General features: G+C 42.2%; 1 long non-coding RNA gene across 3 annotated transcripts; it reads right to left on the reverse strand.

Moving 5' to 3' along the window:
* Window positions 1-1,156: 1,156 nt before the first annotated feature.
* LOC139625728 (uncharacterized) lies at window positions 1,157-12,708 on the reverse strand. 3 transcript variants are annotated; one of them, XR_011691999.1, is made up of 4 exons: window positions 12,245-12,708; window positions 8,311-8,495; window positions 1,955-2,131; window positions 1,157-1,839 (listed from the first exon to the last, which is right to left on the reverse strand). It is a non-coding gene; the product is annotated as an uncharacterized lncRNA (long non-coding RNA). The 3 variants fall into 3 exon arrangements; XR_011692000.1 differs by lacking the exon at window positions 1,157-1,839 and having other exon boundaries at window positions 1,918-2,131; window positions 12,251-12,706; XR_011691998.1 differs by lacking the exon at window positions 1,157-1,839 and having other exon boundaries at window positions 1,918-2,131; window positions 12,245-12,705.
* Between the last annotated feature and the right edge of the window lie 4,323 nt (window positions 12,709-17,031).

The raw sequence follows: 17,031 nt of genomic DNA on the forward strand, positions 1-17,031 counted from the left end.
CAAAAACGCACAACTGAACAGTATTCACTCATCTGAGTCATTTTAAGCTGACTGTATCCTAAGATTAATGTTTGATATCTGACGACGTCAAAAACTCAAAAGCTTCACCAAAAACGCACAACTGAACAGTATTCACTCACATTCAGTCATTTTAAGCTGACTGTATCCTAAGATTACTGTTTGATATCTGCCGAAGTCAAAAACTCAAAAGCTTCACCAAAACCACACAACTGAACAGTATTCACTCATCTGAGTCATTTTAAGCTGACTGTATCCTAAGATTAATGTTTGATATCTGCCGACGTCAAAAACTCAAAAGCTTCACCAAAAACGCACAACTGAACAGTATTCACTCACATTCAGTCATTTTAAGCTGACTGTATCCTAAGATTAATGTTTGATATCTGTGACGTCAAAAACTCAAAAGCTTCACCAAAAACGCACAACTGAACAGTATTCACTCACATTCAGTCATTTTAAGCTGACTGTATCCTAAGATTAATGTTTGATATCTGCCGACGTCAAAAACTCAAAAGCTTCAACAAAAACGCACAACTGAACAGTATTCACTCACATTCAGTCATTTTAAGCTGACTGTATCCTAAGATTAATGTTTGATATCTGTGACGTCAAAAACTCAAAAGCTTCACCAAAAACGCACAACTGAACAGTATTCACTCATCTGAGTCATTTTAAGCTGACTGTATCCTAAGATTAATGTTTGATATCTGACGACGTCAAAAACTCAAAAGCTTCACCAAAAACGCACAACTGAACAGTATTCACTCACATTCAGTCATTTTAAGCTGACTGTATCCTAAGATTAATGTTTGATATCTGCCGACGTCAATGTGAGTGAATACTGTTCAGTTGTGCGTTTTTGGTGAAGCTTTTGAGTTAAAAGCTTCACCAAAAACGCAAAACTGAACAGTATTCACTTTTGAGTTAAAAGCTTCACCAAAAACGCACAACTGAACAGTATTCACTCACATTCAGTCATTTTAAGCTGACTGTATCCTAAGATTAATGTTTGATATCTGCCGACGTCAAAAACTCAAAAGCTTCACCAAAAACGCACAACTGAACAGTATTCACTCACATTCAGTCATTTTAAGATGACTGTATCCTAAGATTCCTGTTTGATATCTGTGACGTCAAAAACTCAAAAGCTTCACCAAAAACGCACAACTGAACAGTATTCACTCATCTGAGTCATTTTAAGCTGACTGTATCCTAAGATTACTGTTTGATATCTGCCGACTGTTCACTTTCTCCTAAAAGTATTGCTTCACACCTGCAAATCTCAGAAACTGAAATACATCACACAAATCACACAACCACTGATTCTGATAAGTATTCACTCACATTCAATAATTTTCAGTTCACTGTCTCCTAAAACTAGTGCTTCTGTCCTGAAGATCTCAGAAACTGAAATACATCACACGAAACTAACAACTGTTGATTCTGATTTGTTTTCACTCATACTGTGTGATTTTCTATTCACTTTCTCCTAAAAATAGTGCTTCACACCTGCAGACCTCAGAAACTCACAAACTGATGAACATCATGATATGTTGAAGAAGATGCAGCAAAAGATTGTTTAGAATTAATTCTATAAGCTGTCTCAAAACATCACAAAGTATTATGGAGCAAAACTGTAGTCAGACCCCCACACAAACCATCGCAGCAGATCATCATTTCTAGTTCAACACCGATCCACACCAGAACCAGAACCCGTGACATGGTCAACATCACAAAGAGTGAGGCAGATGTCTATACAGCATGTAGGCCTGTTCCTCTGTGCGCGTGTGTCTGTGTCGACTGAATATGCAGCCCTACCTGTATGGGAAACAATGTGTCTACCTACAAATATTGATGTTGAAGCATTTGCAATGCTGACATTAATTTTATGGCGAATTCAGCCCTACAAAAGCTTCTATCAAATTAGTCTTACCTTAAAAAATTGACCACAAAGGTTTGGGTTGACTCTTCTGGCCTGTCCTCCCTGGCATCGACAATGTTAGAAAGCAATGTCCAGCTCTCACCCAGTATGTCAAAAATCCTTCTAGGTCTTCACTGTCCTCTTGACCTCCTCCTGCCTGCTGATGTCATTATGTTCTCCCTCTGCTTGCTTAATACAACAGCACAACCACAGACAACAAACACAGTAATGTCATCTCTGAGTCCTAATTCTTACAAATTTCATCTTACTCTTTTTCAGCAACTTATCTCCACTCCGCTTGCTCATGCTCATCTATGAATTAACTCTTCGATGAAGTAGCCTTTGAACTAATAACAGTGGTGGAGGTAGTATTCAGACCCTTTACTTCAGCAAAGGTACCAATACAGCAAATCCTCCATTGTAAGTCCTGCATGAAAAATCCTGCCTTAGTAAAAGTACATGAGTATTAGCAGCAAAATGTAGTTAAATTACATCAGAAAAGTAATGGTAACTCAGTCCCTCTGACTGAGTGGCAGGAACCTAACCATTATTAATCTGAAGATTAATCTGAGAGGAAACATACATCTATTCAATTCAATTCAATTTTATTTGTATAGCGCCAAATCATAATATACATTATCTCAAGGCACTTTACAGGGTAAGGTCAAGACCTTACTTTGTTACAGAGAAAAACCCAACAGTTCCCACAACGAGCAAGCGCTTGGCGACAGGGGGGAGGAAAAACTCCCTTTTAACAGGAAGAAACCTCCAACAGAACCGGGCTCAGGGTGGGCGGCCGTCTGCCTCGACCGGTTGGGTTTAGGAGAAGATAGAAAGAGGGGGAGGGGGAGGAGAGGGGAGAGGAGAGAGAGAGAGAGAGAGAGAGACCAGGAACAGCTGTGTAGGTAATGGTGTTATCAATAATAATGATGACAGGTAACAGTGGTTAATAGTAAAGATGAGTAGTGGTGGATCTGGATCCTGCTGCTCCCGAGGCAGAGATACCTGCAGAATGAGGACAGAGAGAGGGAGAGAGAGGAGAAGCACAAACTACGGGAGAGAAAAGGAAACAAAGTTAATGGCATGAAGTCATCGAGAGAGAGAGAGGGAGAGAGACAGAAATAGGGAGAGAGCGCCCAGTGAATCATGGGAATCCCCCAGCAGTCTAGCTCTATAGCAGCATAACTAAGGGATGGGTCAGGACATACCCGAGCCAGCCTTAACTATAAGCTTTACTAAACAAGACAGTTTTAAGCCTGATCTTAAAGGTAGAGAGGGGGTCTGCCTCCCGAACCCACACTGGGAGCTGGTTCCACAGGAGAGGAGCCTGATAGCTGAAGGCTCTGCCCCCCATTCTACTCTTACAAACTCTGGGAACCACAAGTTGACCTGCATTTAGAGAGCGAAGTGTCCTATTGGGAAAATAGGGAACTATAAGCTCTCCAAGGTACGATGGTGCCTGACCATTAATGGCTTTGTAGGTGAGGAGGAGGATTTTAAATTCGATTCTGGATTTTGGATCTGTTTTCATCTTTTGGACTTTTCCTCTATTCTTTGATTTTTGTTGAGATATATTGAAATAAAACCATGTGAGAAGTTTACAGGGAAAAATCACTATTTAGTGGAGCTGTTAATAACTCATAGACATCTGAAATGTGACCCTGTCTGCACACTGCTTTTTGTAAAATGTCAGAGGCCAAAAAGCTTTGAAACCACAGGTTTAATCTCTAACTATGCATTGCATTTTAATGCTTGTTAAACTATCCTTTGTGTGAAATACTCATGTTAAAAATAACTACTACTATAAATAACCATCGCCAGATGAGTGTATTGGAGTAAAGAGTACAATATTTCCCTCTGAACTTCAGTGAAAGTATACCATAGCATAAAATTATTTAAAAAAAATATTTCCAGTACCCAAAAGAGGTTAACCATGATGGACAGCACATTCTGTAACAGACCAGCAGGGGGATCCATACACTTTTTAACCTGTGCCAGAGAGTTGATGGAACCAAATTATTCATAATCAGAACTCTTCCTCTGTACAATATGTGAGGTAACAGCTACCTCCACTTGGCCAACCTTCCCTCCACCTTCTCCTCCACTTCCTTCCAGTTCTTCTGTACAGTCTGATCAGATCAGAACAGGTCTGCTAGTATGCCTTTTCTGATTGGAGGTCTTCAATGCCGCCTTTTCACAAGAGATATTGAGAGTGTACTGGTGACAAAGCTGCTTGATTTCCACTTTCCCACAATCCCACCACTGCTTCAACAATGTAAAATCTCCTTTCCAATCTTTCCAAAACTAGAATTACTGCCTCACAGTTGTATGCCTCCACCTGTCAGACTAATTTCAGATCACATCTTTGTTTTTCCAGTCATATAAAATATTAACCATTTGTGTGAAATTTTGTCATAATTGATGTGTGAAGTCTTGAGTAATGCTAAAAAGTATTTTGTGAAGTCACAATACCCTTGACACTGACCACCAAAATCTAATCAGTTCTTTCGTACCAAATTTGAAGAAATAACTGTGTATGGTGAGGTCACCAAGACCTTGACCTTTGACCACAAAAATCTTATCAGTTCATCCTTGGGTCCAACTAAATGTTGGCACAACTTGAGTCCAACATTTAGTTGTGCCAAATTTCAAGAAGTTCTGTCAAAGTGTTACTGAGATGAGTTTCTAAAATGTTAAATGTGCATCTAATAACAAACAAGTGTTACAGTGCCAGTATGCAGACTTGTATTTCAGATTTGCAATAACACATTACACAACACTGTGGGAATGATCTGATCAGAACCCCAGTATCCTGCAGTATCCTACACCCTTTTAAAAATATTGAAATGATGCTTAAAACAAAAAACAACAACAAAAAAAAAACAACAAAAAAGAACCCAACTGTCTCATCTGGCCATAGAAAAATAGGAAAATAGGAAGCAAAAGTCGTAACAAGGTTTCCGTACGTGAACCTGCGGAAGGATCACTACCGTTTCTGAACACCCATGTGTTACTGTCTGTGCATTTCTCTCCATACATCATTTAACCTGTGAGCCTACACCAGCTGCTTTGTGGCACATTTTGAAGCAGCATGAGGCTCAGTGTGGTTAATGTCCAGCTCATTGTTCTCTGTACAGTTGAAATCTCCTCCAAGAATTAAAAACTGTTCAGGACCACACTGACTTAAAATCACACAGAGCTCATTTAAATACTGATCTCTGTGCACTGTGTTGGGTGTGTAGATAGTCTCAGGCTCTGGATGCTCCTCCTGCTGCTGCTCTCTCAACCTGCCTACTACACTATTCTTGGCCTGAAAGCCACTGGTGTTCATCTGCTTTCTCTTGAGAGCAGGGACTTTAAACATTGTCATCCACCATCAGGTCCTCATCAGTGTCCCTCAGAGTGTCCTTTGCTACTCTGTCTGCAGTGTTCAACACAGCCGGCTCTTGTCCTCCTGAGCTCTATCACTATGTCCACACTACTGTTCTCATTTCAAAATGCATCATTTTTGCTACATTTGTGCCTGGCATCCACACTACTCCCGAATTTTCTAAACGGAGACATTTGTAAATGATGCTGGCCCTGTGTTAGTTTGAAAACTCCAGCCATGCGTTTGTAGTCTGGATGGGCAAAACAGAGACCTCTGGAAACAATGATATAGACAACCACAGTCACTCCCTGATTAGGTCTTATCAGCCTTGACTACCAGCTTTGTCTGGATTGAGATCATTTTCATTTCTCTCCAGAAATGTTTTAAACTCTGTAAAAATCTGCTATGATTAATATTTTGTTTAACATGGTTTTCCCGCATAAAAGGTGAAAAAAAAAATCAAAAACCAGGGCTGTAAGCACATCTACACTCCTCGTTGAAAAATCTGGATCAGGCCTTATGCCCCACCCACCACTGCTGCTTGCACTTGGTTTACAGGTGAAACAACAGAGCATATCAAGATGGTTAGTGGAGGAAACATCACAAAGTCTGAGCTGCATGTTTGTGCCTTAGTCATACCCAGACTCAGGAGTTTTTGAGTTTATTGTGACCAAAACTGGTTCCTGGAAGACATATCAGAACTGTATGCGTAGCTCACTGATTACGTTGTTTGTTAGCTTGTAACCGCGTCAGTAGCTGTGCTAGTGCTAACTAACACAGTGTCATCAGCTGTGCAAGTGCAAACTCTGGCCCTCTGTCCTGACAAGGTCTTGGGTTTATTTTGTCCGCCCCCTCATCTCCACAAGTTGACAGGATTGGTTCATACAGCTAATATGACCTATTAATCCCTGGCTGTCTGAATCTGTTTTTATGAGACTGTTATTGGTTCACAGTGACCCTCGTTCCTGCAGCACTTCAAAAACACTTAAAGGCCCCAAAGTTGACAAACACCACATATTCAAAGTCATCAGCCTTCACACTTAAACCTAGACGGAGGTCCTCATCTTTTTTACTGAAGATCATGTGAACCTGCCATCTGTGAGAGACAACATGTTTCACCAGTGAAGACCTTCCTGACCATCCTGACTGCAACCTATTGAATGGGGAGACAATCTTCCTGTGTCTTGGCAGTTCCTTCAGAATCTCATCACTGATGAATGGTGATATGTAAGAGATCATCACTATCTTTACTGGTGTACTCATTGGTGAGACTGATACAAAGGTGTTGTTGATCAGTACACTGCTCTCAACCAGTTTCTTTCTTTGCCTTTTCAATCTCTTCCAAAAAAATCATGACTGCACTGTAAATCTGAGCACCTGCTGTAACCCCCAACTCTCTCCACGACCATACTACACTAACCACTAACCAGCTGTAGGGATTAGGATTTTATCTTTATCTTATCCAAAATTGATCCAGCTAATACTATCACTTAAGAATTCGACAAATTAAATAAAGAACACGATTAGAATTGTCTTGAATTTAATTGGCTTTTTTGTCTGAGCAGTTGCTCAATTTGTGGTAAATGAAGACAGCTTTCCTTTTAGCTTTTTCTAACAATTGGCTATTGTTAGAAAGAGTGATGTCATTGTGTAAATAACACTGGGAGACATCGGACAAAATAGTTGAAAATATCTCTTTTATAGATGCTTGTTGAACAGGTTGTTTGATAAAGTTCTTATTAGCCTTTTACTTTTTATTGCACTTAAAATAACATAAAGTACAGCAACAGTGTACTTGAGTCAACTTTTCTTCACCTGGTTCTGTGTCCAGTGCAGCCTCTCTGCCCTGCTGTTTGTTCCGCGTGTGTGTGTATGTGTGTGTATCTGTATCTCGTGCATGTATGTACCTTGCGCAGAAAACAGAGAACAGAGAGCAGAGTTAAGAGCAGAGGAACAGTGCAAACGTAAATGATAAAATAGAAAATAAATATATGTCTATTTTCTATTAATGTTTTGTGGTATTTTAAGTTAATGTTTATGTTGCGGCTGGCTGCCATAAATAAACCAATGTATGAGAAATGACGCGTTGACTTAATAGTATAATAGTAGACTCATCACTGCACCCCAAGCATGCGCACAGACAGACCTCTGATGGTGTTCAAGCACCTGCCTTTTTGGCGTCTGATCAGATAAGTGCTCTTTTTACAATACTTTTTTTATTTATTTCTCCTTTTCTAAGTTTATATTTAAGTTATTAAATTTGTCTCGTGGCATCAGTTCTCATCTAAAAAACATGTTGAATTGACCAATGACTGTGTTTCAGCTTCCCTCGTCACAGTCTCCACAGTTAACCAACCCAGACTGAGAGGACTGCAGAACAGCGCTTTTCACTGACCTACCTTCACCGGTGACAACCAAGTAACGAGTGTTTGTCCTAAGCCTTGGTATTGTTTGTCACTGTTGTGAAATTAAACTACTATTAAAACAGCTCAATACAGACCAATAGCAACATAATGCTCCCTTTACAGGGGTACACAGTGTGTTCCTTGTACAGTACACAGAATACAATGAGCCTAATTGTTGCTGCATTCTAGTTTGGAAGGTAGATTGGTTGGTTTATCATTATTTTATATAGTTAGAGACCAGCTTTTTTTTTGTTTTACATCAACAAATCTTTATTTTTTGAGACTGAATTATTATTTTATAGACAAATCTATACATGTGAAAATGCCCTAAAACACAGTGTGTCATTGTTTTCTTTGGTGTTGCCTGTTCTTGTGATAAATGTAGAAAAGTACTAAAGACCATTGTCTCTGTGCAAATTGATAATTTTATCTGCAAGTGTAGAGTATTGAAATGAATAAATATGTAAGTAACTTTATTTAATTTAATAATTATGAGAGGAAGGTCCCCTTTTCCCCTTGAGCACCTACCCCTCAAAATGTCTGTGCATGGGCCTGCTGCAGCCCTCCAAAAGATTCCATCAAATCAGTCTTACCTTAAAAAATTGAGGTTTGGGTTCGGGTTGATTCTTCTGGGCTCTCCTCCTTGACGTACACGATGTTGGAAGGCAATGTCCGTCTATCACCCAGGATGTCACAAATGTCCTTCAAAGGTCCTGCCTGCTTACTGTGTCCTCTTGACCTCCTCCTGCCTGCTGACTGTCATTATGGCCTCCCTCTGCTTCAACAGCACATAAATGTAAAACTCACATCACCCATACTTTCCTGTTCAGTTTGAAACCTGCAGGACAGCCACAGAAAATACACACTGCATTATCATCTCTGAGTCCTAATTCTTACAAGTTTCCTCTGAAAGTAACAGTTAGGTCCATCTGACTAATGTATTATTGTATATGACATCATCAGATGATTAATACTGAAGCATCAGTTTTCAGCAGCATGTTACTCTTTGAACTACTTTATATCGAGTTTTATATAAAGGGTCACCAGATAAATCTGAAGGGTTGTCAGATGATAATTTGGAGAGGAAAGAAGAAAGAATAATACCGATACATAGATCTGATACATACATAGACCATGTCAGAGCTGTAGAGGGAAAATCACTATTTGGTGGCGCTCATAGGCCCTGTTAAAACTTGGGATTAACATCCATCTCTGGTGATCCAATCACACCCAGACTGTTCTAAGTAGAGTTGTGACTGTACCCAGGACATATTGAGGGCACATTTGAGATCCGATCACCCAGACCAAACGCTCTGGGCCACATGGCCACATTCTTTTAGCAGTGTGAATGCAAATGCATCCACATAGAACAAATATTATGTAAGACAGTCATATTTAGGCTTAACACCAACAATATCAGAGACTATGACAGCCTGGTCGAAATTCCACCAAATCACAAACTCTATCCTTACACTATCTAACCTCACCCCAATATGGAATAATCCAGACTTTCTTATCAATAAAGCACCACTTAACTTCTGCACCTGGGCTGAAAAAGGAATCACACACCTCAAGCATATCTTCCATAATAATAAACTGGCTTCATTCAATCATGTGACCCAATTGGACACTTCGCTCTCTAAATGCAGGTCTACTTGTGGTTCCCAGAGTTTGTAATAGCAGAATGGGGGGTAGAGCCTTCATCTGTCAGGCTCCTCTCCTGTGGAACCCGCTCCCTGTGTGGGTTCAGGAGGCCGACACCCTCTCTACCTTTGAGATCAGGCTTAAAACTGTCCTGTTTGGTAAAGCTTATAGTCAAGGCTGGCTCGGGTATGTCCTGAACCATCCCTTAGTTATGCTGCTATAGAGCTAGAATGGGATTCCCATGATGCACTGGGCTCTCTCTCTCTCTCTCTCTCTCTCTCTCTCTCTCTCTCTCTCTCGACTACTTTATGCCATTAACTTTTTTACTTTTTTTAACGTTTTTTTTTTTTTTCTCTCCTCAGTAGTTTGTGCTTCTCCTCTCTCTCCATCTCTCTGTCCTCATTCTGCAGGTATCTCTGCCTCTGGAGCAGCAGGATCCAGATCCACCACGACTCATCATTACTATTAACCACTGTTATCTGTCATTATTATTGATCACACCATTACCTATACAGCTGTTCCTGGTCTCTCTCTCTCTCTATCCCCCCCCCACTCCCCCTTTTTTTCTCCTCCTAAACCCAACCGGTCGAGGCAGACGGCCGCCCACCCTGAGCCCAGTTCTGTTGGAGGTTTCTTGCTGTTAAAAGGAGATTTTCCTCCCCCCCTGTCACCAAGCACTTGCTCTTTGTGGGAGCTGTTGGGTTTTTCTCTGTAACAATGTGAGGTCTTGACTTTACCCTGTAAAGTGCCTTGAGATAATGTATATTGTGATTTGGCGCTATACAAATAAAATTGAATCAAATTGACTCTGACCAGTATGGCAAGTATGGCATCGAGAGCGACCACTTCTTAGAATACTTACAACTTAAATCCTGTATACAAGCAAAATGTAACATAACAGCCTGTAATCTGGAACTCTCATTCTCAACTCTCATTCTCAAGTCTCCATACATATGTACTCCATACAACTCACTACCTTGGGCAAAAAATATTTAGAATGGGATTCACTTCTGAAATTTGTACCAATTGCACCCAAACAGGCCAGAAACCTACATGGCACCTGGCACTGCACACCCATTCACCAATTTTGGAAAAAAGTCATACGATCACTATCTGCCATCTTTGGCTGCCACATCCCACTTTCCCCCTCACTCTGCTTACATTTACATTTACATTCAGTCATTTAGCAGACGCTTTTATCCAAAGCGACTTACAGAAAGGGGAACAATCAAGGTTAAGTGCAGGAGACACATCAGCTATCAACATTAACACAACAAACAGCAGAACCCTCCTCATTGCCCTAGCTATCGCTAAGAAGACTATCCTCATGAACTTGAAATGAAGGAACACCACAACACTCTGGAAAAACGTACTCTGGAATATATCTCTCTAGAATATTCATCAACTCACAATAATAGCCATGGCAACCCTTCATTAATTTTCTACACTACTGAGTTCTTCCTCCTCTCAGTCATTATCATTATCACTGTTCATACTTATTATTGTTATTACTATTATTATCACTATTATGATTATTATTACTTCTCTATTTGATGGTTCCTTTATTTATTCTGTTTTTTCTTTCTCTTTTTGTCCACCAACTTCCAGCATGGTTTCTATATACACACTCCAACAATTAAGTTGCTATCCTTTTTTTTCTCTTTACTATTTTTTTTAACATTATAACTACTATTATTATTGTTATGTACAGAATCCATAGGATTACTCTCTCAGTTTTCTGTGTAATCATGTATACCACCATTACTATCATACTTCAATTTTTTATTCATTTTGTATTCCTGGGTTTGCTTTAGTACATTCTATTCTCTTATTTCATTATTATTAATATTGCTATTATTTCATCATTATTAATATTGCTATTATTTCATCATTATTAATATTACCATTACTATCACTACAATTATTATTAATTTCTTATTGCTGTTATTATATTATCTTGAAATATTATTAATTCATTTATTTATCCATTCACTTTTTGTTATTGTTAATATCTATTTATTTACTCAATTTATTTTATTTATTAAGGGCAAGGGAAGGATCCCATATCTCTCACGTCTTTTAATACAATACATTAGATAGGGTTAAAAAAAAAAAGAAAAAAAAGAAATACAAAAGTATTATAACTTGACGTTGTTCAAACGACAAACTGAACCACCACAGCCACTGATAAACTCTATGGCCTTGTTCATTACCTGCCAATAACATGCGTCTTACAAGTAGACAGATGTAAAATGAACAAATGAGCAAATGAACACTTATTTATTTAGCCAGTCAGACAGACGGGTCCATTGTTAATGTATGTGTGTGTGTGTGTGTGTGAGAGAGAGAGAGAGAGAGAAAGAGAGAGAGAGAGAGAGAGAGAGAGAGAGAGCGGGTGCGGAGGAGCTGGGCAATCATCGGCTCTGCACAGCTCAAATGAGATAAGCCTTAAGCCACTTGACAGAGTCAAATTTTCTGGTTTCACTGTGAAACTGTGGCGGCACAACTGAGTAGGCAGTCTTTTAGTGTGGCCCAGGACACGTTTGCGTTCACATTGCTAAAAGAATGTGGCCACAGACATGATCTGATCTCAGTGCCTCTTGCGTGCGTTATCTATACTTAGTGCTGTCCACCTGTGATCGGATCACCCCATCTCTACAACAAAATCCACCAGTCTCACTGCGCACAACTGATCACCCATATTTGAAAGGATACACTATCAGTTAGCCAACATTAGCTAGCTAAACTGTAACTTAGGGCGAAAATTAACTAGCTAACATTAGCTCTCCTCCACAAATACTTGACATAATCAAATTCAGATTCTCTGGTGCTGAGAAAGTAAAGTGTCTTAAACAAGCAAGATCGTTAACCACTGCTACTTACATTTACCTTCATCGTACAGATGGTGATGCGACACGGTGCATGGATGCCAGTGCTTTGCAGGGCATGTGGTTGCAGGATGCTCTGAAGGGAGTAAGGCGGGCAGATCAAAGAGGCGGCGCGAGGTTTTGACGTGGGAGAGAGAGACTAACCGTCCACATGAAGAAAGGGTGTGACCCAGGGGCGTCTGGCGGCGGCGATTCTTTGATGTGGGAGAAACAAACGGAGGAGATGCATCATTCAAATTAAGAAAACGTAAGAAAATATCCTGAAACAGAGAGGTCACTGGGTAGCTGAGTAGTTAGTGCGTATAACATATAAAGCGATCTTTTCATCACCGGTTCGACTCCCGGCAGCCCCGACTCTTTCGTGCATGTCATTACATCTCCTTTTGCCCCTTTCCTGTCACTCTCTCCTGTCCTATCTAATAAAAGCAAAAATGCCCCCAAAATTTCTTTAAAAAAAAATACATTCTTCCTGTCCATCACAGTCAGAGGGTGTACCCCGCCCTCGCCCAAATTTCTGTTGCCATGGCGCCGCGGATGGCTGCCTCGGTGTTTTGGTGCGCATTTTTTTGCCTTATTTTCTTTATAAATCCAGTTTTCTGCTTTGGTTTCCGGAGCTCTTTCACCAGAGAAGAGCTCATTAATATCAGAGAAACAACTCCAGTGGATTTTTTTCCTACTTTTCTCGACTCATCTGTGGGATTATTGGACATTTTGGTCAGAGGTCACTGACCGTTGCTCTCGCAGTGAAACGCCGGAGGAGAGGAAAACGTGCTGGTGCGCTTGCGCGTCTCCGCCGGCGCGGACTCCGCACACCTCTCCCAGGTATCTTTCTCTCCAACGTGCGTTCACTGCCCAACAAACTGGATGAACTTCAGCTACTGGTGCAGAAGAACAGAGACTTTTCCTCATTTTCCGTCCTGTGCTTCACGGAGACGTGGCTGTGTGGATCGACTCCGAACTCTGCGCTGGAGCTGGCCGGCTTCCAACTCTTCAGAGCGGATCGCGACACAGAGCTGTCCGGCAAAACCAAAGGTGGAGGAATCTGCTTTTATGCAAACAGTGGCTGGTGCAAAGACGTGACAGTGATCCTGCAGCACTGTTCTCCTGACCTGGAGACTTTCATCATAAACTGCAGGCCCTTCTACTCCCCCCGTGAGTTCACCTCAATCATCCTGGTCGGTGTTTACATCCCACCACAGGCAAAAGTGCAGGAGGCACAGCGGGCGCTCGCCGACCAGATACTGTGTGTGGAGCAGACGAACCCGGACTCCGTAGTTATTGTCCTTGGTGACTTTAACAAAGGTGACCTCAGTCATGAACTGCCCAAATACAGACAGTTTGTTAATTGCCCGACCAGAGAGGGGAACACTCTGGACCACTGTTACACCACAATCAGTGGTGCTTATCACGCCGTCCCCCGGGCTGCACTGGGCCACTCTGACCATGTGATGGTCCACCTGATTCCCACATACAGGCAGAAACTAAAACTGTGTAAACCTGTTGCGAAGACATCAAAGCAGTGGAGCAGTGAAGCCATAGAGGATCTGCGGGCATGTTTGGACTGCACTGACTGGGAGGTGTTCAGGACTGCTTCCAACAGTCTGGATGAGTTCACAGAGGCTGTGACGTCATACATCAGCTTCTGTGAGGACTGTTGCATCCCATCACGCACCAGGGTGAGTTATAACAATGACAAACCCTGGTTCACAGCTAAGCTCAGTCAGCTCAGGAGGCAAAAGGAGGAAGCTTTCAGGAGCAGGGACAGGGACAGGTTTAAAGAGTCCAAGTACAGGTTTAGCAAGGTGGTGAGAGAAGCTAAACGACTGTACTCTGAGAAACTTCAGCTCCAGTTCTCAGCCAATGACTCTGCTTCTGTCTGGAAAGGGCTCAGAAAGATCACAAACTACAAACCTAAACCCCCCCACTCCATTAATGACTTCCGTCTGGCCAACGATCTGAATGAGTTCTACTGCCGCTTTGAAAGACAGTGGGACAAGCCTGACACTAACCTCCACATCAGAGCCACATCAGAACCCCCCTCCTCCCCTACCAAAGGAACGTCTCTCTCTATCCTGGAGAGAGATGTCAACAGGCTTTTTAAGAAGCAGAACCCCCGCAAAGCAGCCGGTCCTGACTCTGTCTCTCCATCATCCCTGAAGCACTGTGCTGATCAGCTGTCTCCAGTGTTCACGGACATCTTCAACACCTCACTGGAGACCTGCCACGTGCCAGCCTGCTTCAAATCCTCCACCATCATCCCTGTCCCCAAAAAACCAAGGCCCACAGGACTAAATGACTACAGACCCATTGCCCTGACCTCTGTGCTCATGAAATCATTTGAGCACCTTGTCCTGTCCCATCTCAAATCCATCACTGACCCACTCCTGGACCCCCTGCAGTTCGCCTACAGAGCCAACAGGTCTGTAGACGACGCCGTCAACATGGCTCTCCACTTCATCCTCCAGCACCTGGACTCCTCAGGGACCTATGCCAGGATCCTGTTTGTGGACTTCAGCTCTGCCTTCAACACCATCATCCCGGCTCTGCTGCAGGACAAGCTCTCCCAGCTGAGCGTGCCTGACTCCACCTGCAGGTGGATCACCGACTTCCTGTCTGACAGGAGGCAGCACGTGAAGCTAGGAAAGCACGTGTCTGACTCCCAGACCATCAGCACTGGATCCCCGCAAGGCTGCGTTCTTTCTCCTCTGCTCTTCTCCCTGTACACCAACACCTGCACCTCCAGCCATCAGTCTGTCAAGCTCCTGAAGTTTGCAGACGACACCACTCTCATTGGACTCATCTCTGATGGCGATGAGTCTGCCTACAGGTGGGAGACTGACCGTCTGGTGACCTGGTGCAGGCAGAACAACCTAGAGCTAAACGCTCTGAAGACAGTGGAAATGATAGTGGACTTCAGGAAGAGCCCAGCCCCACCCACCCCCATCTCCCTGTGTGACTCCTCCGTGGCTACCGTGGAGCATTTTCGCTTCTTGGGAACCACCATCACACAGGATCTCAAATGGGAGCTAAACATCAGCTCCCTCATCAAAAAAGCTCAGCAGAGGATGTATTTCCTGAGGCAATTGAAGAAGTTCAACCTGCCAAGGACTATGATGGTGAACTTCTACACCTCCATCATTGAGTCCATCCTCACCTCCTCCATCACCATCTGGTACGCTGCTGCCACGGAGAGGGACAATAACAGACTGCAGTGTATCATCCACTCTGCTGAGAAGGTGATTGGCTGCAATCTTCCGTCCCTCCAGGACCTGTACGCCTCAAGGACTCTGAGGCGTACAGGGAAGATTGTAGCTGACTCCTCCCACCCTGGACACAAACTCTTTGAGACACTCCCCTCTGGCAGGAGGCTGCAATCCTTCAGGACCAAAACCTCTCGCCACAAAAATAGCTTCTTCCCATCTGCTATTAGCCTCATCAACAAGCCTAGAGAGCCCCACTGTTGCTGATCAATTGCACCAATCACCAGAAAAAATTCCTTGTATGTGAAAACATACTTGGCAATAAAACTGATTCTGATTCTGATTCTGATTCTGATATCAGCTGGGATTGGCTCCAGCACCCCCACCCCCGTGACCGGGCCTCTGATAAGCGGCATGGAAAATGAATGAAAAAAATGAATGAATTAAGTTTTCAAGAGTTCATTTTTGCATTACCTAACATGCCATGTTTCCTTGTTAAACTAATGCGTTCTCTCCCCTCCCTTGCCTTTCCAAATTGTCGTTTCAATGAGAGATACAAAAATACAGTTAGAAAAAGTAATGATGACGTTGCTGCTCCATAGACACTAGAGACATGACAGCAGCAAGTGACAAATCAATTATTGTAATATAATTTATATAATTAGTCCCATGCTGCTATGCAGGCAGGTGTGTTGCTCTGTGTCTATATAGTTCTGAAACTGTCTCGTGATTCAATAACAGGTTTTTAGGTTAGTATGCCTTTACGAAAATGATGAATGTAATTGTGCCTCAACACTGAAATCTAGTGATATAATTATGCGTTTTTGGTTAGCATAATTAAAGAATATATGCTGAATGTGCTTCCAGTCCATTAAGTCGGAACATCAGAACACAGTTTGTATGGAGAGGAGCATGACATGCAGGGAAGAGTCGGGCCGGTCGAGAGTCGAACCGGTGACTGCCTGCTAAGACCGTTTGCGCTCACATGGTACGCGCCCCAACCACTTGAGTATCCGGGCCGCCGTGTACATTGTAATTTTTTAACCCAGACAAAGTGAAGTACAAAACATTAAGTGAATACTGGTCAGGATCAACAGTTGTGTGATTTCTGTTAAATATTTGAGTTTCTCAGGTCACCAGGAATCAAAATGACTGAATACTGTTCTGAAACAACAGTTGTGCGATCTTTGTAGAACTTTTCAGTTTCTGAGGACGGCAGCGATGACGCTCAGATTTTAGGTCACATTGCACAGAAAAACATTCAGACTGACGGAATACTGATCAGAAACAACAATTATGCGATCGTTGTGAAACTTTTGAGTTTCTGTGGTCGGCAGGCATGATTCTCTGCTTTTGGGTCATATTGCACAGAAAATGACTTAGATTGAGTGAATACTGATCACAAACAACAGTTATGCGACTTTGTGAAACTTTTCAGTTTCTGAGGTCGGCGTGTGTGTCTTACTACACTGATGTCAAATTGCACAGAAAATGACTCAGATGAAGTTGTATCAGAAACAACAGCTGTGCGATCTTTGTGAAACTTTTCAAGTTTTTGACGTTGACTTAATGAATCCCTGCT

The sequence above is a fragment of the Trachinotus anak genome, unplaced genomic scaffold (genome assembly GCF_046630095.1).
Source record: "Trachinotus anak isolate AG129_WGS33_773 ecotype Australia unplaced genomic scaffold, CSIRO_AGI_Tana_v1 ptg000009l, whole genome shotgun sequence".
Classification (NCBI taxonomy): domain Eukaryota; kingdom Metazoa; phylum Chordata; class Actinopteri; order Carangiformes; family Carangidae; genus Trachinotus; species Trachinotus anak.